This window comes from Rattus rattus, chromosome 1 (genome assembly GCF_011064425.1).
Source record: "Rattus rattus isolate New Zealand chromosome 1, Rrattus_CSIRO_v1, whole genome shotgun sequence".
Classification (NCBI taxonomy): Eukaryota; Metazoa; Chordata; class Mammalia; order Rodentia; family Muridae; genus Rattus; species Rattus rattus.
The window spans coordinates 182805171-182832003 of NC_046154.1; positions in this window are offsets into that span (position 1 = coordinate 182805171).

The following is a 26833-nucleotide window of genomic DNA, read 5'->3' on the forward strand; positions in this document are numbered from 1 at the left end:
TTAAATTTTGTGGAAACCTTAGATACTATTTCCCAGAGAATGTACACAATTTTTCATTATTGTTAATTGCAGTGAAAAGAACATACTAAACAAACATGATAGTCATGATTAATTAACCAGTCACAGGATACAAAGTATGCATTAAAAACTAGCTGGGTCTTCATATATGGCTCATAAAATATCTAAAAATGTAATTAGTAAAACAGTAGCACATCATCAAAATAAAGTGATACTTAAAAATAAATGAATACATAGAGTAAAAGACCTATGGATGTAAAACCATAAGATGTATTCTAATTTTAGAAGAAGTAGACACAAAACATACATGGCCAATATGTAACTATTTTACTTTAATAATAGTAAGCTATCTATTTCAACATACTGAAGACATCCTAGGTTTGTGAATTAGAGAACTTAACATTATTACAATATCCATACTACACAAAGTAATCTATAGCTTTGTTGAAATCACCATCAAAATTTGTAAATTATCATCAAAAATTATGAACAGAAAATGTCCCCCCAAACTAAGGAAACCATGAGAAAAACAGCAAACATGAGACATCACATATTGTGACTTAAAAATATATTTTAAATCGGTAGCGAGTAAATTAGTGCAGAATCCTGAATATAGATACATCTAGACTAAAAGAAGAAAAAGAAAGCCCAGCGGGAGAGCCATGTTCGCAGAATGAGATGATATCCACATAGAGTGACAGCAAACCCAGGAACAAAAGCCTCTTCAGTGAGCAGAACTAGAAAAAGCGATTATCCACATGTGAAATTCAACCCTCCCTTTAAATTATCCAGGAAAATTAAACTCTAAATAGACTCAGGGCAATAATACCAGGCCCAAACTATAAATATATTGGAAAAAAATTCTTGGGAATGTCTTTAAATATTGGTCTTGGCCAGGTCCCTTTAGTTTTGGCATCCAAGGCCCCATTAAGAAATGCAAAATAGGCAAATGAGTCAGCATCAAACTACAGAAGACTCTGCTTAGTAAGTGAAACAATCAACAGAAGAAAAGGGCAGGAGCATGCACAGGTTATGTGTGAAACAAGTTAAAAATATAAGAACATACAGTAAGGCAATGATGAAACCAAAGACATGAGCATGTGAGTAATCCGATTACCTCATAAGATCCAGGTGAGAAATTCCAGGCTGTCAGTCTGCTGCAAATGATAAACTAGCATAACAGCAACAACAAGAAAAATTCCCATAAGTATCCATGTATCTGCAGAGATGCTCATCATCATCAGGGAAATTCAAAATCAGAATGAGGTATCTTCTCCCACCTCATAGGATAGCCATTAACAAAGATAAATATATAAATAAATAACTGTTAATGGAGATAGGGAGACATTAAAACCAGTGCTTGGAAATAAGACTACTTACAGAGAAGACTGTCATGGATACAATACCAGATGGAATACAACACAACTCTATTTCCTTTGTTATTTAATAAAGTGCCATTTGTTATATATTAATTGGTTATTTTGTAGTTTTATCACAGAATTTTTTCATAAAATAATATACTATTTCATAAGTGTGTTTGCATGATGATTATTGAAATGTCTTAAGTAATTCTACTTATTGGAATATTTATTTCTTAAAATAGTTGGTATGTTAAAATTATGTACTTACAGAAAAGAGTCTAGCATGGCTGTCCTCTAAAAGGTCCAACAAGCAGTTGACTGAGACAGAAGCAGATACTTACACCCAACCATTGGACAGAAGTCGGGAACCCCTATTTTGAATTAGGGAAAGACTGGAAGAAGCTAAGGAGAGTGACCACATAGAAAGACCAGCAGTCTCAATTAACCCAGACCCCTGAGATCTCTGAGACATTGAGCCACCAACCAGGGAGCATTCACTAACTGGTCCCAGGCCCGTGACAAATATACAGCAGAGGACTACCTGGTCTGCCCTCAGTGAGAGAAGACGCACCTAAGACTCAAGAGACTTGAGGCCTGAGGGAATGAAATCTAGCAGGGTGTGGGAGTCTGGGGACATCATCTTGGGGACAAGGGAGGAGAAACTGGATGAGGAACTGTTGGAGGGCAGAACAGGAGGAGGATAACAACTGGACTGTTAAAAATTAACGATAATAAAAAAATTAAAAATAGGAACACTTCTAAGAATTCAATATGATTCTATGAAACCTAAAATTCACATAGATAAAATGTATAAATGTTGCAAATATATGAAGGAAAGACTTAGATGTTCTTGATTACAGATAAATTCTCATTAAGCAAATTTTAAAGCACAAACAAAATTTGTGTTATAGAATCACACCATATTTGGAGTGTAAATATAGACTCTATTTTGTAAATAGTTAACCCTGAATGTAAAAATCTATGTATTCATACAACTATTAAATTTTTAGAATTGTGTGAAGTTTTTGTTTTCAATTTATGTGCATTTTGCACTGCTATAGGTTGGTCCAAAAGTTACGTTTTCAAGATTCATTTATTTTAATTTACGTGTGTGTCTAAGTAATTGTCATAGAAATATAGGAATTCACATAGACCTGAAGAGGGCATTCAGTCCCACAGAGTAGATAGTATAGCAGTTGTGAGCTCCTTGGTATGGGCCCGGAATCAAATGTGCATCTTTTTCTAGAAAAATAAATGAATGAATAAAAAACATTCAACTAATGAACTAGCTCTTTATCCTATAACCCAAAGTATTCTATATGATATGTGTGTGTGTGTGTGTGTGTGTGTGTGTGTGTGTGTGTGTGTGTGTGTGTGTGCGGGTGCGCACACACGCTCTTATTCCAAATCTATATCTCTAACTCCATTATAGTTATATAAATTAAAATTATAAAAATTAAGTTGACCTTTATACAGAGACCAGATAAATAAATAAACTTGCCTCAATTCCATTAAATGGACTGAAAATCATCACTTTTAATATTTTTACTTTAAAAACTATTCCACAAAATAGAAACAGAAGGAACACTACCCAATTCCTTCTATGAAGCCACAATAATGCTTAGACCTAAACCACACAAACACCCAACAAAGACCCAACAAGGAAAAAGAACTTCAGACAAATTTTCCTTATGAATATCGATGGCAAAATAATCATGCTAGCCGAATCCAAGAACACATCAAAACGATCACCCATCATGATCAAGAAGGCTTCATTCCAGGGATGAAGGGATGGCTCAATATACTTAAATCCATTAACTTGATCCACTATATGAACAAACTATGAGAAAAAACCCAGTAGATGCTAAGAAAGCATTTGACGAAAATCAACACTCCTTCATGATAAAAGTCTTGGAAAGATCAAGAATTCAAGGCCCAACCTAAATTTATTTTATTGCTTTTTAATTTTTTTTTACAGTCCAGTTCTTACTCCCCCCCAGGTCCTTCCTCCCACAGTTCCTCATCATATTCCTCTTCACCCTGTCTCCAAGAGGATGTCTCCCTCTCAGTCACCCCTACTCTTTGGAGCTTAAGTCTCTCAATGGGTAGGTGCATCTTCCCTCACCGAGGCCAGATCAAGCAGTCCTCTGCTGTATATGTGCTGGGCGCCTCAGATCAACTAGTGTATGCTGCACGGTTGGTGGCTCAATGTCTGAGAGATCTCAGGGGTCAGGCTTACTTGAGACTGCTGATCTTCCTATGGGGTTACCGTCCACATTCAGTTTTTATTACTAAAATTTCTGTATTGTTCTGAAGAATTGTCTTTGAGAGATTTATTAATTTTTACTGGTTCTTGAAATGCTAGCTGTAGTTAATTATAAGACAATGTAATATGTCTTTGGCAGTGGCAGGGTAGTCAAATACAATGCTGTTTCTGGTCAGTAAAGGACTAAGCTCTCGCTTCTAGCACAGTGATGCTTTCAGAAAACATGCTATTAACAGAGAATCGCACTCTGGATTTAACAAGAGAAAAAGAATTTAACTCATGACATGAGTTATTACTTTGACTTTATATTTAGGAATTTTAAATGTGTCCACGTTTTCCAACTCAGTTGTCCTTAAATATTTTCTGTCATTATTTTTTCTTCTGACTTATATTTCATTTCACACATGAAAAAGATTAATACAATGTTTCACACCATTCTTTTGTATGCTAGCTTTTCTACTTTTGATTCTTTTATTAAAAGGGTCTCTAAAATAAAATCATTTTAAAATGCACAGCTTTGGAGAGATCCAGGTGAGAAATTCCTGACTGTCAGTCTGCTTTTGCCCACAAATGTGAATCATTGTGACTGACGCAGAAAGCAATTTCTGTTGTCCCACAGATATGAGACATGAAATCTAATCTATACACTGTTGTTTTATCCCACTTGCAGAGATCAGAAGGAGTTTGTATGAACTGTGGATGTTTTCTTTATCAATTTATAAATCAATGTATTTTTAAGTAAAAATTCAATTTTTTACCAGTTATTGAAAACTATGGTATATCTGAGAGGATGTTACATGGGCAGAGCAAACAGAAATTAAACACTAATTCAAACACACTTGAAACTAATCTTTAGAAAATGAAATAGAAGTAACAAACTTTCTTTCAGCCCCACAAAGATTTCATATTCTCGAAACTGTAAAACTCAACACTATAGCCGTTTTTGTTGGTGGTGGTTATTTTGGGGATTTTTGTTTTTGTTTGTTTGTTTTTTTATTTATTCTTTTAATCTGTAGCCCAGGAAACCACATGTTAGCGTGATAGCCCCCTGTTTTCTGTCACTCTACTTTTTTTCAAGTCTAACCTCCACAGCTGCTTAACGTTTAAGAAGAGAATTACTTTGGGGAAACAATAAGTGTTAAAAAAAAAATAGGTGCTCAGCTCCAATTCTACTATCAGATTCTGTGATTTTTAACTATAAAATTCTGCAAATGAAGAAGACCATAGGTGTATATTTATATGTGTTTGCACCGTTAAACTTAATGTAGTCAACTTTCACAAGTATCAAGATTTATTTTGTTTTTAAGGTCACAGTTACCAAAGACTATTGTGTAGATAATAGTAGAAGTTAGTCAAAGAATACAAAATTTTCATTTAGAAAATATAGTTTAAGGTCTAAAGATTACAGGGGTGGGTCGAAAAAATTTAAAAAAAATCAAAAGATTACATATTATCTATAATTATATATATAATTGAAAACTGCTGATTACATTTTAAATGTTCTCGCTAAATACAAAATCAGTTAATATTTACTATTATAAACCAGTAAATCAAACTATTCTAACTGTTCATCTGTCCTGGAACTGACAACATAGAACAGGCTGGTCTTGAATTCCCTTACCTCTTGAGTACTGTAATTAACAGTGTGCACCATAATTCTAGGTCTCCCCTGTGTATATTTAAGGATTTCAGTCTTATTGTTAAATAAAAGAAGCAAATTTGTTAAATACAGGAGAATAATATGTCCACCTATTATTTAAAAACCTTTAAAGCACAAAAACTATTAAGAAGGCTAGCATGAACTCTAACAGTTGATTAGAGCAAACTAAAATCTTTTTAATTATAACTGAGCAATAATGAGTAAACTACAATACATACTAACATTTTAAAAGGGCTTTCCACAGACTTCCATATTTTTGCCATAGTACATTTGATCCCACACATACACACAACACAGACAAGATTAATAAATAAAAAAAGAAAAAAAAACAAAATAAATGAAAGTACAAACATTCATTTTAACCTGAAATAAATGAAAACTGGATGAAGATGAAATAAAGTAATAGAAATCTTTGACTAGTGTATTGTATTTATGGTTATGAAAAAGTCCATTTACTTACCCTTCTTATTTAGAGTAAACTCATCACTAGTTGACGTGTATGTGTGCATACGAAGTGAAATACAATGTTCATGATTAACACTCAAATGAAAGAGAAGGCAAAAAAAAATGAATGTGGTCAGATGTTGTGGCTTTTATGTTAGTTCAGTGCTTGAGAAGCTTAGGCAGTAAAAATAACTCTGAGTTGAAAATCAGAGTGGGCTCTGGAGTGATACCTTATCTCCAAAAATCAACAACAAAATGAAATAAAACACAAAATAAAAATAAAGTAAGTATAAGAGTAAGTTGTGCAGAGTTGTGAAAATATTCTGAAATATTTCCAATAGAAGACACAAAAATATATTTACCTTTACCAAAACAGGCTGGATGATATATTAATCTTCATGCTTCTTTTTCTTATAATTTTATTTCTGTTAAAAATAGTCTCTAATTCTATTAAAATTCAGGAATCAATATCCAAATATTGTTGAAGTAGCGATTCCTATTAGCAAACATTCTATCTCTTCCCATAGGAGAGAAACTATTCAAAGTCTGTTACCCATCACTCTGCTGTAAGGGTTCCTTTGGCCAAGGGAATATGGGCAGATGTGTCAAGGTCCTGATTTTGGTGAGAGCCTATGAGAGGTATGGCAGGTCTGTACTTCATTCAACAAACTCTTACGAAATCTTCACATCCCAGATGTATGCTTCAAACATGTCCTAGAAACTGATATACAGGGAAAGACCTACAGATCACATTAAACTTCAAAAGTCAGCGTCTAACTTCCAGTTCTTAACATAAAATGTGATGAAGAAATAAATCTACAATTATACGAGGCACTCAAAGGCAGAAGTGCTTATTGTACTTTCCAATAAATCTGTCAGAGCCCAGTGTAATTTATAATGTTTGCTTTACTGAAAATATAAATGTGCTTAAGAAGAGAAACTGACTTTGGATTAAACCAGTACTTTGGTATCTTTGTTGTTGTTGTTTTTGTTTTAGTTTTGGGAAGATGCAATTCAGGACATTTTCAATTAGCCAAATCGCCCCACACTCTTCCTCATACGGTCTGGAATCTACATATAACTTGTAGAGAAATCGTTTCTAAAATATTGGAATTTTTTCAAAGACATTGTGAGTATTTCAAGTTTAAACTTAATTTCTTCTTTACATACATTACATAGTAACCACCTCCACTCTCCTCCATATTCACTTTTCCTGTTTCCCCTTCAAAAGGGGAAAAAAAAAGGATCAGCTCTTCCAGGGATCTTAACAGAATACGGCAGTATGGCATGACAAATTACAGTAAGAGTAGGCACAAACCTTCATTTCAAGGCTGATCACGGTGACACAGTAGGAGGTAAAGTGTTCCAAGCCAGCACAAAGGTTCAGATGTACCTCCTCTCCCACTATTAGGAGTACCACAAGAACTCCAACTATACAACCATAACATATATGTAGAGGCCCTTAGTAACACACAGCATTCCTGGTTGTTGTTTCACTCTCTGTGAGCCCCTGTGAGCTCTTCTTAGTTGATTTTGTGATCTTCTGGAGTCCAGGACGCCTCTGACTCCTAGACACCCTCCTCCCGTTTCTTTTAGTTCCTCTGGGATTGCATACAGTTTGGCTGTTGGTCTCTGCTTGTACTCCTATCACTTACTGGACGATATCTCTCTGAAGACAATTGAGCTAGGCACGAATTTATTGAATATAGCAGAATATCATTAGATATCATTAGGAATCAATTCTCTGACATTTTTGGGGGTGGGGTAGGGGAGCTGTCATATTTGGTTCTATTCTGGGTCTCTGGGCAGACCAGTTTCTAGTTCCTGGCCATCAACTCTGCTAGATATGGGCTCTCAAACATGGTCTTGGCCACAAGTTGGACTATTCACGGGTTGTCTACTCCCACAAGTTCCACCCTAGCACATCCTGCAGGTAGGACATATTGTAGGTTGAAGATTTATGGCTGAATCGATGTTCTGTTCCAATACTGATATCCTTGCCTATTATAGAAAATGGCTGGTTCACACTTCATCTCCCCCATTTCACTAGAGTCTGAAGGGCTCTCCATGGAGATCTCTTGCCCGGCTAGGTGCGTGGGTTCAGGGGAGGGGAGAGAACTTGGGCAGGAAGCGGGGACTACTTCCACTTCCTCTTCTGTCAGTTCTGCTCTTTTCTGCCACTGCTGTTTTGGTTGCCCAACCAGGCTGAGCCAGCAGGAGATTTACTGACTGGTGAGGTGCAGGGGAGTTTCTAGCAGCCATTTCAGGAGAGCAGATCTCTTCCCCGAGCGGCGGTGTTACAGCTCTTAAGACAGAAGTTCTCAGACGATGGAATAATTCCTGCACACCTTTAATTCTGAACAGGACTCTTAAATACAGTTTTTGGGTGGGTCAGTGTCTGACAGCAGGTACTTCCTGTTGCTTTGGCCTGGGAGCTCTGGAAGACCTCATCTACATATTTGGGGGCGTGGCCCTCCTTCTAAGTCTGATCTGTTATGAACCTAAGTGACCAGTGGTCATGTCCTCACCTGTGGCGGAAGGGTTTGGGGTGTTGTCCTGTGTAATTGATCTGTCTTGAGCCTTTATAACCTGTGATCACGTTTTCACCTGTGGAGGAGGGGATTGGGGCATTGCCCTATGTGACTGCTCTGTTTCAAGCCTCTCTAGAGGGGTCTGTGGGGGCTGGGGGGCTGCAGCTAATGAGGCCTTGATCTGGGAGGCTGGGAATGTACCTAAAGTCCCTATTAGGGTTCACAGGGACTCGACCTGTCTCGGCCAGGAATCAGGGTATCTTTCATAGCTCGCCACCCGACAAGATTCAATCTCCCAGATTCCAAGTTTCCACCCTACTATGTTTCTACATAACCATGTGTGCCACAACCTCCAGTAGTCTCCCCCAGTACGCTCTCACTCCAACCACCCCCACATGTAAACCCTCTTGCTCCCAGTGCCAACTTCCACCATTCCACCTGCAAAATCTATTATATTTTTCTTTCCCAAGGAGATCCGTGTTCTCCTTTGAGCCATTTTTGTTACATAGCCTCTCTGGGTCTGTGGATTGTATCATTGTTATCCTTTACTTAACTGCTAATGTCTACTTATAAGCGATCACGTGCCATGTTTGTCTTTCTGGGCCTGGTCACTTCACTCAGGATGATTTTTTTATTTTTTTAGTTCCACCGATTTGTCTTCAAATTTCATGGTGCCGTTTTTAAAATTAGCTGAGTGCTATTCCATTTTGTAAAGTACCACTTTTTCTTTATCCATTCTTCTATCCAGCCAACTATGCTCTTTCTAGTTTCTGGCTATAATCAACAAAGCAGCTATGAACATGGTACATGCATGAGAGAACATTAATGTTCCCAGAATCCAAGGGTTTTATATTTTCAATTTATTTTTTATTCATTCATTTATTTACTTACTTACTTATTCACTTTATATCCAAATTGTAGCACCAATCTCCCTCCAGTCCACCTCACACAGTTTTTTTTCCACCATAACTCTTTCCTTTTCCTCTGAGAAGGAGAAGCTATTGCTGGGCCCCAACCCACCCTGACACATCAAGTCACTTCAGGTCTGAGCTCATCCTTGACCACTGAGGTCAAAGAAGGTAGCCGAGTTAGTAAAATTCAGAGACAGCTTCCACTCCAGTGTTGAGGAACCCACATGAAGACAAAGCTGCATAACAGCTACATACATGTGGGAGTGCTAGGTCCAGCTCATATATGTCTCTTGAAGGCCCCATGTTCCGAATACATTGACTCTGTTGATCTTATGGAGTCTCTAACCCCCGCCCCCCAGGTCCCTCATCCATTCCCACAGTGGTTCCACAAGGTTCCCTAAGCTCCTTCTAATGTTTGCCTCTGGGTTTCTGCATCCGTTTTGGTCAGCTGCTTGGTGGAGCCTCTCATAGGACAATAATGATAGGTTCCTGTATTCAAGTATGGCAATGTATCATTAATAGTGTCTGGGATTGGTTCTTGCCCACGGATGGGTCTTAAGTTGGGGTAGTCATTGGCTGGCCGATTCTCAGTATCTGTAGTGCTAAGAGAAAAACTCATAGCACCAAGCAAGGACCTTTAAAATGATATTGGAGAGATCTCATATTAGTAATGAAAAAGCATAGCTGAAAGTTCTACAACAAAGAGAAGCAAGCACTTCCACAAGGAGTAGACAACAGGAAATCGTCAAACTTGGGACTAAAATCAATAAATTAGAAACAAGAAACCAACTCATAAAATTAACAAAACCAAGAGCTGGTTCTTTGAGAAAATCAACAAGATAAACAAACCCTTAATCAAACTAACTAAAAGCTAGCATTACTACATTGTCCATTTTACCACATTCTATTGCTTCAAACATCCCATAACTTCAATGGGAAGTTGAATAATAAATTCCACTTCACCATAAAATCACACTTCAAATGGATGAATATAGGCAAGATTGTTGCTGTCATCAATGAACCTGGCACCCAGGTATGAAAATGGACACAAAAATGATTTGAATTTTGCTTAAAAGAGGAAATAACTAACAGACACATATTAAATATTCACAGCTTCTAAAACTTTATATCATTTCCAGCAGTCTCAAAAACAAACAAACAAACAAAAACTGGAGAAAGGCATGTTCAGGAGGAAGAGAGGTGAGTCAGTGGTTAAGACTGTATTTCTCTTTCGGGGAACCATGTTATGACCAGCATGTACAAAAGCCATCTCACAATCACCTTAAAACAACTTCTACAGGACTGACCACCTTCTGATGGCTGCAGGCATTTGTGTTCCCTCTCTCTCTCTCTCTCTCTCTCTCTCTCTCTCTCTCTCTCTCTCTCTCTCTTTCTCTCTCTCTCCATAAATATGAATAAAATGTTTTAAGAGTGACTTTAATGTAACATCAAAGAGAAATAAAAGACAATGGTAGATTGAGCTTAATGCTTTCGTGAAGTTTACATGCAAAGAAAGTATATTACCTATAAGAGAAACATCCCATAGCAAGAAGAATAGCAGGATATGATATGGAAAGAAATTGAAATCCTATTTGGAAATTGCACAAGCCTTTAAATACAGTTCTATGTCAGAGGCAGATTAAGATAGCAGGAAGTGATGTGTAATTTTTAAGGCTATAATCTTACAGCATGGGTTCTTTGAGTAGCAATCAGGTTCTCATGGAAATTCAAGGAAAGATACTTTCAGACATTAATACAGCACACTGTGTTTCATTTGATCACACAATTCTATCCAAACAGTTACTTTAAAAACCTTAGTTTACATTTCAGTACCTATGTTATACTGAATACACAGCTAATATTTTCTAGCATATTGAGGCTTAGTTTGTGGATTAAGAATTTAAAAAAAAATGTGAATGGGATTTTTTCTTGATTTCATTCTGCTTTTTATTTATTTTTTTACTGTATGTTTTTATTTACATTTTAGGTGTTATTCCTTTTCCCACTTTCCTGGCCATAAGCCCCCTATCACATTCTACCTCCCCTTTCTTCTATGAGGGTGGTCTCCCTCCCCAACAACTCCCCCGCCTGCTCTTCTACACTGGGGGGATCCAGCCTTGGCAGGACCAAGGGCTTCTCCTCCCATTGATGACCAGCAAGGCCATCCTCTGCTATATATGCATCTGGAGCCATGGGTCAGTCCATGATAGTCTTTGGTCTTTGGGTAGTGGTTTAGTCCCTAGGAGCTCTGGTTGGTTGATATTGTTGTTCTTATGCGGTTGCAAGCCCCCTCAGCTGCTTCAAGCCTTTCTCTAACTCTTCAAATGGGAACCCAGTTCTCAGTTCAATAGTTTGCTGCCTGCATTCGCCTCTTTGTTTGTCATGCTCTGGCAGAGCCTCTCAGGACACAGCTATACCAGGCTCCTGTCAGCATGCACTTCTTGGCTTCATCAATATTGTCTAGATTTTGTGACTGTATATATATGGGCTGGATCGCCAGGTGGGCTTTTCATTCATATATAGAAGAAAACTGACTTTTCTATGTTGAGTTTACATGCTTATACTATGCTAAATGTGTGCATGAGCTGTGGGACCTTTCTGGAGGAGTCATTACGTTGACTCTTTTCTGTTCTAGTTGAATCCACTTTATCTTTTTCTGCCATATTTTGTGTTCTAACAAAGACTTTAAAGATATTGACTAGTTTAAGGTTCAGAGATATTCACAAAAGAGCAAGAAGAAAGTTTATAAAAAGCCAAGTTGGTGGATAACCTCAAGGAAATGGTGATTACTGGACTCAGTCAGGCAATTATACATACGAACTCATAGTAGTTACAACACCATGCCTACAGCAAAGACAGAGATTTGGTTTTGTCTAATGGTGTGACTCTGGTAGGTCAACCACGCACCAGGAGCAAGTCTTGTTTTCCATTATCATAAATAGGAGGGAACAGAATTTGAACTCATTGAGGAAGAAGATGCCAATGAAGATGGAGACAGAGACAAAGAAACAGAAGAGCAGGATGGGCATGTGGAAGAAGAGAAGGAAAAAGGAAGGATACTCCGATTTGGGTGGTGAAAGGGGAAGGTGGAGAAGGTGAATCTGAAAGAACTGAGGGATGTGTGTTGTGGTTGAATTCATTATATGAAGTTGTCAAAGAATTAGGAAAATATTAATTCAAAATGTGTCTAGAAACCCTTTTCAAGCTGAAGTTTGTCAGCCCCACTATAAACAAATAAAACCAAGCTGTCCCGAGTAGGCATTTACTATCTATTAACATATTGTGAAACATCTTCAAAATAGACTACGTGAGTATAAAAGGGATTTTCTTGGCGGAATGTGACAAAAATAAGACAACATCACATAAAATGTCAGAAAACCTTAATAATTTTGCTCAACATCATAAAATCTCTTTTGTCTTCTGTTTGTGTTAGTAAGGATGCTATGAAAGATATCATAGCCTTAATTAATATAACATCATGGCAATTTCCAGAATGATTTCATTATCAAAAAAGAGAAAAGGAAAGCTAGTCAGTGTTTAATTATTTCAGATCTCTGTTAACAGAGATGGTATCAACAAAAAATAGGGAAGCATGTGAAATGGCAGCTGTTATTTCTCTAAATTAAATAACCATTAATCAATAGCTTAGGGCTACTGCAATAGAAAGTAGTCAATTTTGATTCAAACAATAATGGTAATTGCCAGACTGGGACTTTTAATTGACGTTTTCCGGAATATACTTTGTAATTCTTTGTATCTTTCTGTGCCTGTTTCTGTAGAAGGGTATCATGGGACAAAGAGCTAATACTAACAAATAGTTCACATCCCAAAGACTTGTAGGATGTCAATGTATTTGCTATCCTCTCATCCTATGGTTAGAAAGAAGGTGAACACTTTCACTAGGGTCCTTTTAGAAGGACATTAATTCCATTTCATTCATGGGAGCTTTACCTTCAAACTGGTTACCCTCCAAATGACCTGCCTTCTAATATACTTTTATTAGGAGTTACAACTTCAATAAATGAAGAAAGATGTGGGAGACACAAAACTGCTACAATTTTGCTTTGCCTTCTTTTTAAAATTAAACTATAACATCTAAAAAACACACATACGCACTTCCTTCTAGTTATTTTTACCGAGTTGTGAAGGTTAATTTTACGAAATTTAGAATCATGATGGAAGTAAAACTCTGGTCATATTTGTGAAGAGTTTTCTAGGTTATTTTAGTTGTTGTAATATCAAACCTAAATAGACGTATCACTCTGTACTGGAGTCCCAAATTGAATAAAAGGAAGACGGCAAGAAAGCGGTTTAACTAGTTCTTTCTAAGTGCTTGACAATGGATGCAATATGACCATCAGCTACGTACTCCTGCTTCAGTTTTAACTGTGCCATAACAGACTTTGTACTCAGATTGAGATCTAAAATAAATCCTACCTTCCTTATGCTGCTTTTGACATGTATTTTATCAGAGAAAGGAGAGATTTAAATAGCACACTGTCCTCATAGAATGTTATGCCCTATCTTCTAACTGTGCCTATTTTCTACTACTCTGTTAAAAGATGATCCGTAAGTATGCCATGGAGCAACTGACACATTCTCTAAATGGTGTTAGCAGGTGGAAGGGTTCAAAGTAAAAACCAAAATGAAACAAAAATCAAAACCAAAAAAAAAAAAAAAAAAAAAAACAAACATGCTCAAAATAAGAACAGTTTTCTTGAAGATTTTATGAGAGAGACTTTGAGGTAAACACAAGTTATAACAAAAAGCAGTTAATGTTGTTGAATAATAAAAGAAATTTCTAAATATAAGTAGACAAAAAGATCGCAGAAGTGAAACACTGGAAACATTAAATGGTTATTAAGAACAGTTAGTAAATGCTGGAATCATTTTCTGTTGGGAAATCTGTGAACACAATCCCGTTCTGTAAGACCTTTGTTTCTGATTATTTTTCTGAGTCAGTACATTTGTTTGTGTAAGTTTATTTTGGTTCAAATCCTAAGATATTTACAAAACATTTGAATTTAAATACAGAATGTTTCACAGGTGATTGATGAAAGTCTAAGCAGGAACCAACCCTTTCTGCTCAGTTTCTCAGCCTCTTTATTTGCTTTTGTTTTGATATTTTAGCAAAGTATTAATTTTGGTATAATCAAGCTACCCTTCTTAATAACTATCATTATGACAGTTGATATGAATATTCATGTATCTTTTTCAGAAATGTTTTCAAAATCATGTATATTTACCCTGAGATGATCTAAAAATAGTGTTTCTCAACCTGTGGGTTGTTACCCATTTAGATGTCAAATATCATTTCCAAAAGTGGTCTCCTAAGACTATCAGAAAACACAGATATTTACATTATGATGTAAAATAGTGGCAAAATTACAATTATTAGGTCGTCACAAAAATAATTTTATGGTTGGGGTTATCAAAACATGATGTATGATATTAAACATTTGCATCATTAGGAAGGTTGAAAACCAATGGACTGAGAGTCACCTTTTAGATTTCAAGGCAAGGTTCTTGACATGTGTTCAACCCTCTTGAATCATATGACAATCACTGATAATGTGATAAGCTTGCCAGCCTAAGCTTAAGTTAATTATAGCAGATATAATAGTTTCATAAGCTAACAGAAGTAATTGAAAGTCAAAGGGAAAAGATCTTGCCTTTATTATTTACCTTTGATTTTTATTGCCACATAGATTCATTGCTATTTTTAAGAGAATTAAGAAACTATAAGATATATTATAAATGTATATAAGAATAAAAAATTTCAGTTTTCTTCATTATATGAATGTCTCTAATTTGTGCCACAAGGTGCAAAGAAAAATATCCAGAGTTTTGCTTTTGAGTCAGTATCTGTGGCTGAATTTTCTATGGAAATGAGCATGTTAAATAAAAACTTGCTGTGTAAAGTTTTGGCATGAGAAAATTGAAAAGGAACAGTTGTGAGATAATTGGCATACTCATTTTACATCTTGTTTGACCACCTTAAATGGATGTTAATTCCACCAACGCAGGAAGGTAAACAGGGAAAAGCTGGTAAACCCACTGAGGCCAGGCCGTTCTTTTCCTTAACATATCAGAACCTTTTCCAAATTTTTTTAGCTTTCTGACAGTTTTGGACTCTTTCCATTTTCAATTAAAATGTCCTCTGGGTGGTTCAGACCTTGCAACGACTTCCAAACGCATATCAGATTCTTGGTTTTATTCCAGTCATTCTGCCAGTAGACTCTACTTACTTATCCTATGTCCCTGAGACTTTTTTGACTGTTTCCTGGAAACTGGAATGTTTCCTCAGCCACATAAAACTATAGAGCGTTTCTGATATACTGCTGCCAGCCCACACTAACCATCTCCTGTGTGCCTTTTCAACATAAGAACCTTCTTTGATTTCAGGCACACTGAGGTTCTAACACACTATGATTACATCAAGAATAGAATATGTGATACAATCTTCATGACATTATTACTACTGCTTCTGAATACTCTCCATTATAGAGGATGCAAACCAAAAGCTGAACTGCTTGTACTATTGACAAGATTTTATTTATTGACATATTGTTAATGATGTGAAGCCAAACTGAGCAAAAATCAGATTCCAAATTCTTTACTTACTGTCTAGATAGCTATAAGCTACAAGACCTCCACAATAGTATCCAAAATGATCCAGTTAGGCAAAGGATGCAATAAATTCAGAACATGTCTAATGTATAATGTATAAGATATATTGTGTAGCATATAACATATATATTCATATAATGAGAATACTAAAAATGTATAATAGCCAAGATCTGCAAGATCCATAAACACCCATTATTAAAAGACAAATAAAGAAAATGTGATATTTTGATATATATGTATATATATATATATATATATATATATATATATATATATATATAGGTATTTATTACAAAACCTGAGAAAATAGCTATTTATTACAAAAGGTAGATCATTGGGTACAACCTTTGGGTGGTGATCTTTTTGGTGGTCAAAAGACCCTTTCTACAGTGGTCTCCTAAGACCATTGGAAAACATTACATTACAGCTCATAATCATAGCAGCATTCAGTTATGAAGTAGCAATAAAAATAACTTTATGGTTGGGAGTCAATACAACATGAGTGACTGTATTCAAGGCTCATGGCATTAGGAAGGTTGAGAACCACTGATCTAGGATGATCCTGGATACTTTACTACACTGTGAATATGGCCTGATCTCACCTACATAAGTAATATAAAGTATTTGACAAAATAGATTCAGTTGGATTAAAAGGACAGATGAGCATAAAAGTATGAGGTACTTAATTGAGGTATATGGATTGAAAAGTCATAAATAATGTACATCGTGGGGACCAATGGATAATGTTGATTCCTGTGACATAAAGCTATATACCATTTTTGTCACAAAAGCTACATGAGAGACAGTTGATTTTTAAGCTACATTGCTATTATATGTGTTTTATATTTTATAATTTTATATGCATATATATAGCTTTACTTTTTTACATGTATTTATTTTTTCATGTTTTATTTTTTTATTTCCTCAGTGTGTCACAATGCTTATGTGCAGGTCAGTAGACAACTTACTGGAGTCAGTTCTGGCATTCCTATTTGTTTCTCAAAACTCCATAGTGTTTCTCTCAACGTTCCACAATACAATCCAGTCTTATTTTAATATATGGAGTAGAAGCTTGATACAAATTTGTTTAAACAAGGGTTGGGGATTTAGCTCAGTGGTAGAGCGCTTGCCTAGCAAGTGCAAGGCCCTGGGTTCGGTCCCCAGCTCCAAAAGAAAGAAAAAAAAACAAAAAACAAACAAAACAAAACAAATTTGTTTAAACATAAGATTAACTTTAAAAGTAATTTTACGTTGATTAAGTTTTCTACAGGTGCTTTGATCATATATGCCCCTTTCTGAATCCTTCCCAAATGTAATGCCCCTTGTTTATAGAGTCTGTCTAACTTTATGTCTTTTTATAAATATACTTCTTTTTACCTGAAGTAATTGTATGTTGGATGCTTACTACTGAATAAGCTTACCCTTTCTAGTTCTTTCTAAATTCTGGCTGGGTGGTTCAACTAAGCTATTCTGGCCTAAACTCCTCTCCCAGCAGACTTTTCTTGGCATCTGATTGAGCTGCTCTCCCTGACTCATGTCGTTTTTGCAATATGTTTTACTCTTCTGCCTCCTTCTCATTCTCTGCTTCATTCTATCTTCACCCTGCCTAGCTTGTCCTCTCTGCAATCTGTCTGTGTGAAGCAGCTTCAATAAGAAACTCCCCTATTCTCCTGAGAGTTGGGTATATCCTATCTTTGACTCATTCTGATTCTTCATTTTCCCTGCCCTCAATTAGACTTCACTTTCAAACATGGCTGCTTCCTTCCATAAACTAAACTACCTTCATTGTTTGGGATCAATGGTGTGTACTATGGGTTCATTTGCATTCCAGTCTAATCACAGATATATTGAAGGTTTTTGGATGTGATCTTTTCACCAGAATAGCCATCTGGCTGAATTAAAATTCCTCTACATCTTTTTGTTTGCAAAATATTCATATCTAGTTTGGGCTGTCTTGATATTCTTAGATATTGGAGACAATGGAGATTGCCCAACTTACCAAGGCCAACACTCTTAAAAAGACTTTCACTTTCCCAGCTGCTATCAACTGTCAATAGCTCTCATCATCCCCAGCTCCGAAAAAAAAAAAAAAGAAAAAAAGAATAGCTCTCATCATTTAAGGGTAAGATTGTGTGTTCACTTCCCCTTTACATGGTGGAATTTGACTTTTAAGTTCACGAGTTTAATGTATGCTGGTATAACATTTGGATGTTCATATGTGCAGCATCCCAGCTGTGTATTCAGCATCCCAGAATATAATACTTGGTTTTAGTCATGTGTAGTCATAACTTCTGACTCTTACAACCACTTTACTCCCTCTCTAAAGTGATCCCAGAGCCTTGGGTACATTGTGAACTCTACTACTAAATTATGGACAATTATTTTCTTTTAAAACATATCTGTGTTTCTTACCTACAGGAGTATGTCCATTTCAAATTTTTCCATTTTGACCTAAAATTTATGTATCCATTTATACTAACTCTTCCAAGGTGCTCCATATTATTCAAGTCCTTTATACCTGCTCCTGGAGAGCAAATGGGTTGGAACCAAATTAGTAACTTTTTGTGTTTGGGAACTTTGCCAGTGCTTCAAATTCCATGTTACAAACAAAGTACTATTTTTCATCTCGTCTGACCACAGTCACTCATTTACAGGACCCTGCTATTCAAAAATATATTTATTTTTTCTTATTCTTCTCTGTGTCTCTGTTTCTCTTATATCTAGCTGGAAATACTACAAGGAAGTATTTTCTGGTTCTGTCTGCACTCGATGATCACTTCCATCCCTACTGAGAGTTCCAATTGAGAAATTTTTCTAAAACTTTAATGTTATGCATACTTCTGTTCATACAACATTCATGCTTTAATCTGAGTGCCTTAAGTATAGCTTTCAAGGCCATTCTCTAAGTCTACACATGTGTCTCTATCAGTTTTATCTACACATTGCTGCTTAAAATATCCCATTTACCATATTACCACTTTGGACTCAGCATCTTTGCTTACATCCACAGTTCATTTGTTTTATATCTGTTCCATGTATTACCCTATCATCTCATCAAATATTAGGCTATAAATGGAAAAGCAAAGTTAATATTTCCCTTCAGTGATTACATTTCTATTCTGAACAAAAAAATGTGTTTTGTTACACCTATTCTAAATCTTTAAAAGTCTACATTATGCTTAATATATACATCAAGTAAGAAGGAAGTATTCTTGAATGGTTTTTATAAATCCCCCTTGAATTTTTCATACTGACCTGGCTCCTTGATTCATCACAAAAGGCGAAATCTAAGAGGTAACCTGTGAATTTAATGGACTAAAAATATTTTGGAATGTATAAATATGTATATATATTAAAATTCCTCTACATCTTTTTGTTTGCAAAACATTCAAATCTGGTTTGGGCTGTCCTGATATTCTTGGATATTGGAGACAATGGAGATTGTCCAACTTACCAGGGCCAACACTCTTAAAAAGGACTTTCACTTTCCCAGCTGCTATCAACTGCCAATAGCTCTCATCAAAAAAGAGTAAGATTGTGTGTACATTTGGGATTTTTTTTAACTTGTCTTTTAGGAATATTTCTCCTACTGCTTAGTTTTTATGAAAATAAAATAATTGAACCACTTTACAATCCTAGAACAGTTCATATATTAGAACACTAATGTCCATGTCAGCCTGAAGAATACTACATTTTTTACACCATTATTAATGGATATAGAATGTATACCCAGACTCTTTTTGGTCTTCCATGCTATGAATCAGCTTCAAAGTTACTGGATTTTCTAATGCTACCTGAGCTGTTCTTTGGTCACTCCCTTCCTTAGAAACTGTACTTTCTCCCTGTTGGATATTGTTAAGAATGATATCCAAATTGACTAGATCCCTAAGCATGGTTCTCAGGTTCTCCAAAAAGCATACTTTTCTTTTCTTTTTACAAATCAGTAAAGATGTTTTAATTTTATATCATCAAAAACTTTCATATACTACTTTTCTTCTCTAGCCAGGGCTATTGATATATATAATTCTTCTATGTATCTTGAGCTAGGACACAATACCAGTTGTACTTTTGAAGCACGTGCTATCATTTTTATTGACAATTTTATTGTTAATATTTCAAATGATATCAGCCCTCTCAGTCATCCCTCCAACAAACTCCACCATCCCATCCCCATCTTCCCTCTCCCCCCCCTTTGCCTCTGTGAGAGTGCTCCTCCACCTGTTCATGCCCTCCTGCTTCTCTGCTCTAGCAGCCCCTTATGTGGGGGCATCAACCCTTCACAGGACCAAGTGCCTCCCTTCCCATTGATTTCACGAATCTTCTGCTACATATGTATCTAAAGACATAGCTCCCTCCGTGTATACTCTTTGGTTGGTGGTTTAGTCTCTGGGAACTCTGGAAGGTCCATTTAGCTGATATTCTTCCTATGGGGTTGCAATCCTCTTCAGTTCCTTCAGTCCTTCGCCTAGGTCTTTCAATAGGTTTCCCAGGCTCAGGGCAATGGTTGGCTGTGGCATTTGTATTGTGCAGGTGCTGGTAGAACCTCTCAGTAAACAGCCATACCAGGCTCCTGCCAACAAGTGCTTCTTGGCATCAGCAATAGTGTAGGGTGTGATGTCTTTATGTGGGATGGATTCCTAGGTGGGTCGGTCTCTGGATGGCCTTTTCTTCAGTCTCAGTTTCAGTTTTTGTCCTTTTCTTTCTTTGGACAGGAACACTTCTGAGTTAAAAATTTTGAGAAGTGTGGGTGGTCTCATCGCCCAAATGTGTACTGTGCCTATCTACTGAAGGTGGTCTCTACAGGTTCTATCTCCCCTTCATTGGGTATTTTGGCTAATGTCACTCCTTTTTGAAGAAACATTTACCATAAAGAAATTTTGTTTTACTTTCTCTTCCGAGTGATTTTTTTCAATCAAAAGAATGTAATCAATTTTCTCAGATTTGAATCAAATTTTCTATGCCTATCAAATGCATGATAATTGAGGCATTTGTTTGAATCTGTGTTGTGTGGAAAGCATCTTGAGGGAGGGATATTTCAGTTCTTCAAAAGAGGAATGAAACAGTTTCAAATTTTATTTCATTGTTTTATTTGAAATTCTACCGTGGATTTCTTTTAATTGCTATCTTAACTTTTTTAAATAAATCACAAACATAGTACAAGTCATGGAATAAAGGTTGTAATGTATTTAAAATTTTTTGCCAGCACTCCATTCCCTGAGCCACAACACTGCACACTGCTTACATCCCTGGGGTCCTACTGACACCCAGGACAATCAAGTCCCCTAACAAGCCCAGCATCTGTGAAGTCTGCCCCATCCCCTCTGCACACCATCTTCCAGTTCATACCTGTACCTGAAATCCTACAGGCCTGCAGCCATTAGAGATTAGAGGTAATACCCCTAAAACAATTACCTGCCTGCCTGGGACTCCTCCAGGCAATCCCAACATCAGTGAGGGCCAGCATTGCCCTGTCCCTCTGCAGTCCATTTCCCAGGCCAGAGCTCTGCCTGTATTCCAGAAGGCTGGCTGTCACCTAGCCAACCAAGTGAGATTCCTCACAGCCCAATCCCCTTCCTGCTTGGTCATTGAAAGCTCAGCAGCTGTGAGGACTGCCCATTCGCTCTGAGTTCCATCTTCCAGTCCACATCACTACCTGCAATGTTGAAGTACTGCAGCCATCAGTGAGCATCAACTCTGCCTGTATCCCTGAAAGCCTGCCCAGGACAAGCCCAGAAGCTCTACCTGCAACATCAGTGGCCTGCTACCATCAGGAACTACCAATTCTGCCAGCATCCCTGAAGGCCTGTTGCCACCCAGGACTACCACCCCTAATGCCAATTCCAAAGCCCTGCTGCCATTAGGTACTACCAGGTCTGCCAATTCCAGAGAGAACCAGATAGTTAATGGCTCAGGTTAAGAACACAATGAATAAAAGCTAGGGCAATATGAAACCACCAAAACACACTATTCTACTACGGCAAGCTATCCTAACAGAAGTTATGACATCCTAACACACCTGAAACACAAGAAAATGACCTTAAATCTAATCTTTAAGAAAATGTTAAAGGCCTTTAAACAAGGAAACAAACAAATCTCTTAAAAAATGCAGGAAAACACAGTCAAATAGGTGAAGAATGAATGAAAATCTGTTCAAGACCTGAAGATGGAAATAGAGGCAATAAAGAAAACCAAACTGAGACAATCCTGGGAAATGGAAAAAGCTAGGAAACAGAACAGGAACAACAGACACAAGCATCATCAACACAGTACAAATGATGGAAGAGAGAATCTCAGGTATAGAAGATATGATAGAAGAAAGTAATACATCAGCCGAAGAAAATGCTAAAATAAAAAGTTTATGACACAAAGTATCCAGAAAATTTTGGACACTATGAAAAGACCAAACATAAGAATAAGAGGAATAGAAGAAGGAGAAGATTTCCATTTCAATGGCAAAAAAATTGAACCAAACCTTATAACGAATTTTCATAGCTATTAATATATAAGTCTTTAGAACACAAAATAGATTGGGCCAAAAATGAAAATTCTCCTGTCACATAAATGTCAAAACATTAAATGTATTGAACAACAACAACAACAACAAAAGCTGCAATAGAAAAAAAAAATAAGTAACATATAAAATCAGACCTATCAAATTATACCTGACTTCTCAAGAGAGACTCTATAAACAGAAGGACCTAAGACACCACAGATATCAGCCCAGAACTATTATACCCAGTAATATTTTCACTCAATATAAATGGTAAAACAAAAAGACATTTCATGACAAAAGCAAATTTAAACAATATCTTTACATAATCCAGATCTACAGAGGATACTAGAGGAAAACTCAAACACTAGAAGTTAACTTTACACCAAAAACAAAAGAAATACTTTCACTAGAAAAATCTAGAAAAATACAAAAACACACAATACACACACACACACACACACACTACTACTACTACTACTACTACTACTACTACTACTACTACTACAACTACTACAACTAAATATGACTACAACTATGAATCGACTACTACTACAACTACTACCACCAACATCAAAACAACAGAAATGAACAATTATTGGACATAAATATCTCTCAAAATCAATGAATAATTCCCCCAATAAAAATACATAGGATAACAAAATTGGATGCATAAACATGATATTCACTCTGCTCCAAACAAGGAAAAAATCTTAACAACAAGATAAGCACCTTACAGAATAAAGGGCTGAAAAAAAAATGTTCCAATGAAACAGACACAAGAAACAAAATGGAAGGCCATTCTAATATCTAATAAAATAGACTTTCAGCAAAGGTAATCAAAGGGATGAGAAAGGACCGTCATATTTCATCAAATGGAATATCCACATAGTTGACATCTCAATTCTGAATCTATGCCTCAAATGCAAGGGCAGCCCCATTCTTGGAAATATTACTAAGAATAATTTACATCAAAACCAATATAATAGTGGGGAGGTTCACATGCATTCTCAGCAATGGTCAGACCATCAAAGAAACTAAACAGGAAATAATGAAAGTAACAGACATTTGAGATCAAATGGACCTAACAGATATACAGAGAACATTTCCTTTCGAACAAAAGAAATGTATCTTCTTCTCAGCACCTCATGGGACCTTCTTCTACCAAAATAATCACAAATCCAGTCAAAAGATGAAGGAAGATTGAAATAAACCCTCATACCTTGTCAGATCACCAAAATTAAACCTGGACTTCAACAACAACAGAAACAAGAAAGCATTCAAAGTCATAAAAACTGAACAACTTTCTACTCAATGACCACTGGATCAAAAAGAAATAAAGAAAAAGATTAGACTTCATGAGAATTCCAGTGAAAATGAGGCATGGGATACCAAAGTTAGGGGACAGAATGAAAGCACTCTTAAGAGGAAATTTCATAGCATTAGAGCTTTCATAAAGAAATTTTGGAACCTCATACTAGCACCTCAAAAGCACACCCCGGAAAGCTCTAGAACAAAAATGAAGTAAACACCTCCAAGAGAGGTGGCAGGAAATAATCAAACTCAGGGCTGAAATCAATTGTCCAGAAACAAAGAACACCACCACAAAGTATCCAACAAAGGCAAAAGCTGGATTTCTTTTTAAAAAAAAAAAATCAACAAAGGTAAATAAATAACTAACTGAAACATAAGAGACCATATCCAAATTAATCAGAAATAAAAGGAAGCAATAGACCCCTAGGAAATTCAGAGGATCATTTGGTCTCACTTCAAAGCATGTAATGCACAAATTGAAAAGTTAAAATGAAATAGATTTTTTTTTTTTTTATGGATAATTCAATTATGAACATTACATCAAGGTCAGGTAAATAATTTAAATATTCCTATAACAACTAAAAAAAATAAAAGCCATCCTTAAATAACAAAAGTAAACAAACAAACAAAAATCCAAAAAAGGGCCTTATGTTTTGACTTTCAAAAAAGAGCCTAATAACAATATTTCTCAAAGTATTTCCTCAAATTATAATCAAAGTATCATTGCAAATCTCATTAATGACACCACAGTCTTTTTGATATCTAAACCACGTAAAAGACTCAACAAAGAATTTATTTCAATCAATTTTCCTAATTAATATTACTGGAAATAATAAAATAATTACCAAATCAAATTCAAGAACACATCAAGCATCATCCAACCATTCAAATGTTCTTTGTTTCAGGGATCGAGGTTGGTTCAACAAGAAAATCCATATCGTAATCCACCATACAAATAAGCTGAATGATAAAATTACATTATCATCTCATCAGATGTTGAAAAACATTTGACTTGATCCAACAACTTCATGGTCAAAGTCTTGGACAGATCAAGGATACAAGGCAAATACCTAAATACAATAAAAGACAATATACAACAACACAACAGACAAATTTTAAACTAAATGGAGAAAAAATGAAGAACAATTCCACTAAATCAGGAACAAACAAGGCTGTCCACTCTCAGTTTCTCTTAATTTAATACTTGAAGTTCTAGCTACAAAAAAAGAGACAACTAAAGGAGATCAATGGTATATAAATTGAAAAAAGTCAAGTATCAGTATTCACAGGTGAGAATATAGTATGAATAAGTGATCCCAAAACTCTGCTAGGCTTCTACAGCTAATAAACACCTTCAGAAAAGTGACTAGATACAAAATTAACTCAAAAAGTACATTACAAACTATAAACGGGCTGAGAAAGATTAGAAATAATATCCTTAGGAATGAACAAAAATAATCTAAAATAAGTTGGTATAATTCTAAAAAGTAGAAAGACCTATATGAGAAGAAGTTCAAGTCACTAAGAAAAATTGAAGAAGACAGCAAAAGATGGAAAGATCTTCCATGCTCGGGGATTGGCAGTAATAATGACCATCTTACCAAAAGCAAACTACAAATGCAATGCAATTCCCAGCACAATTCCAACACAATTGTTTACAGACTTTGAAAGAATAATTCTCAACTTATCCAGGGGGAAAATCAAAACCCATGTTAGTTAAAACATTCCTGCACAATAAAAGAACTTCTGGATGAATCACCATCCCACATTTCAAGCTGTACTATAAAGCAATAGTAGTAATAACTGCATTGTACTGGTATAGAAATTTATAGATTGATCGCTGGAATTGAATCAGAGATCCAGAAATAAACCCACACATCTACAGACAGTTGATTTTTGAGGAAGAAGCCAGAACCATACAATGGAGAAAGAAAGCATCATCAACAAATTGTACTTTGGTCTTATTGGATATCTACATGCCAGAAGAATGAAAGTAGATCCATATTTATCACTCTGCAAAAACTCAAGTCCAAATGGTTCAAACGGCTTAAGGTAAATCAGATACATTAAATCTAATAGAAAAGAAAATGAGGAATAGCCTTGAATGGTTCAGGAAACAATTTCATGAACAGAACATTTATAGCATAGGTTCTAAGACCCTTACTTTTTAAATGGGACCTCTTAAAACTGAAAGTTTCTGCAAAAGGACACCCCATCAACAGGACAAACACTAACCTACAGAATGGGCAAAAGATCTTTAATCCACATCTGACATGAACTAATATCCAAAATATATAAAGAACTCAAAAATTTGATACCAACAATAAACAACCCAATTAAAAAAGTGGTATACAGGGCTAAACAGAGACTGTGTCTACAGTTACTTGATGTGCTATTGTGACTTAGTCTAAGTGGGGTCCTCCCAAAAAATGAGAGGATGAGAGGAAAGGGGTAGGGAATACATGGGGGACTGGGTGAGAGAGATGGTGCTGTTGGGCTATAGTGAATAAACATATTGATTTAATAAACAAAGGAATTGTACCTACTGGGCCTATCTCATTTTTTGGAGTAATAAACTGTTATATGATCTCTACAAGTATCTACCCTGATAAAATTTATAGTTAGTTATAATTCTACAGAACCAAAATAGTTGTATTTTATTTTATTTTCATTTAAGCTTGTTTTTTGCCACATTACATTTTTATAAATACCAAAGATTATAAACGTATTCTTCACATCAAAACCAACTCTAAATACAGAAAATTGAGTGGCAAGAAACATCATGTCAAGTGTTTACGCTTTTAGGAATTTGTCTCTAGGTTTCTAATTCAATAGGAACCTACCCCTCAAAAAAAAAAAAAAAAGAACTATCGTATCAAATTTCCCCAACACTAAACTTAAAAATGCTGGGGTTGTTGCCTGTACACAGGTTTGTTGCCTGTTACACTTAAGAATAATGATGGAGTTTGAAAAGCAGATGGGGGTTTACTATGTTGTTCATGAAGGGAAGAAGCGAGGTGTTCTACCAATATATTGTTAGTTTCTTGGAGAACAGGACAGAATGAAGAAAGCCATACCAGATGGTCTGCTATGAGTGGAGATGAGACTGGGGATTGTATTAGGAAGGATAAGAATGGGATTTTAAAAAAAAAAAAAAAAAAAGAATGGAGATCTTTTAAAAAAAAAAAAAAAAAAAAAAAAAAAAAAA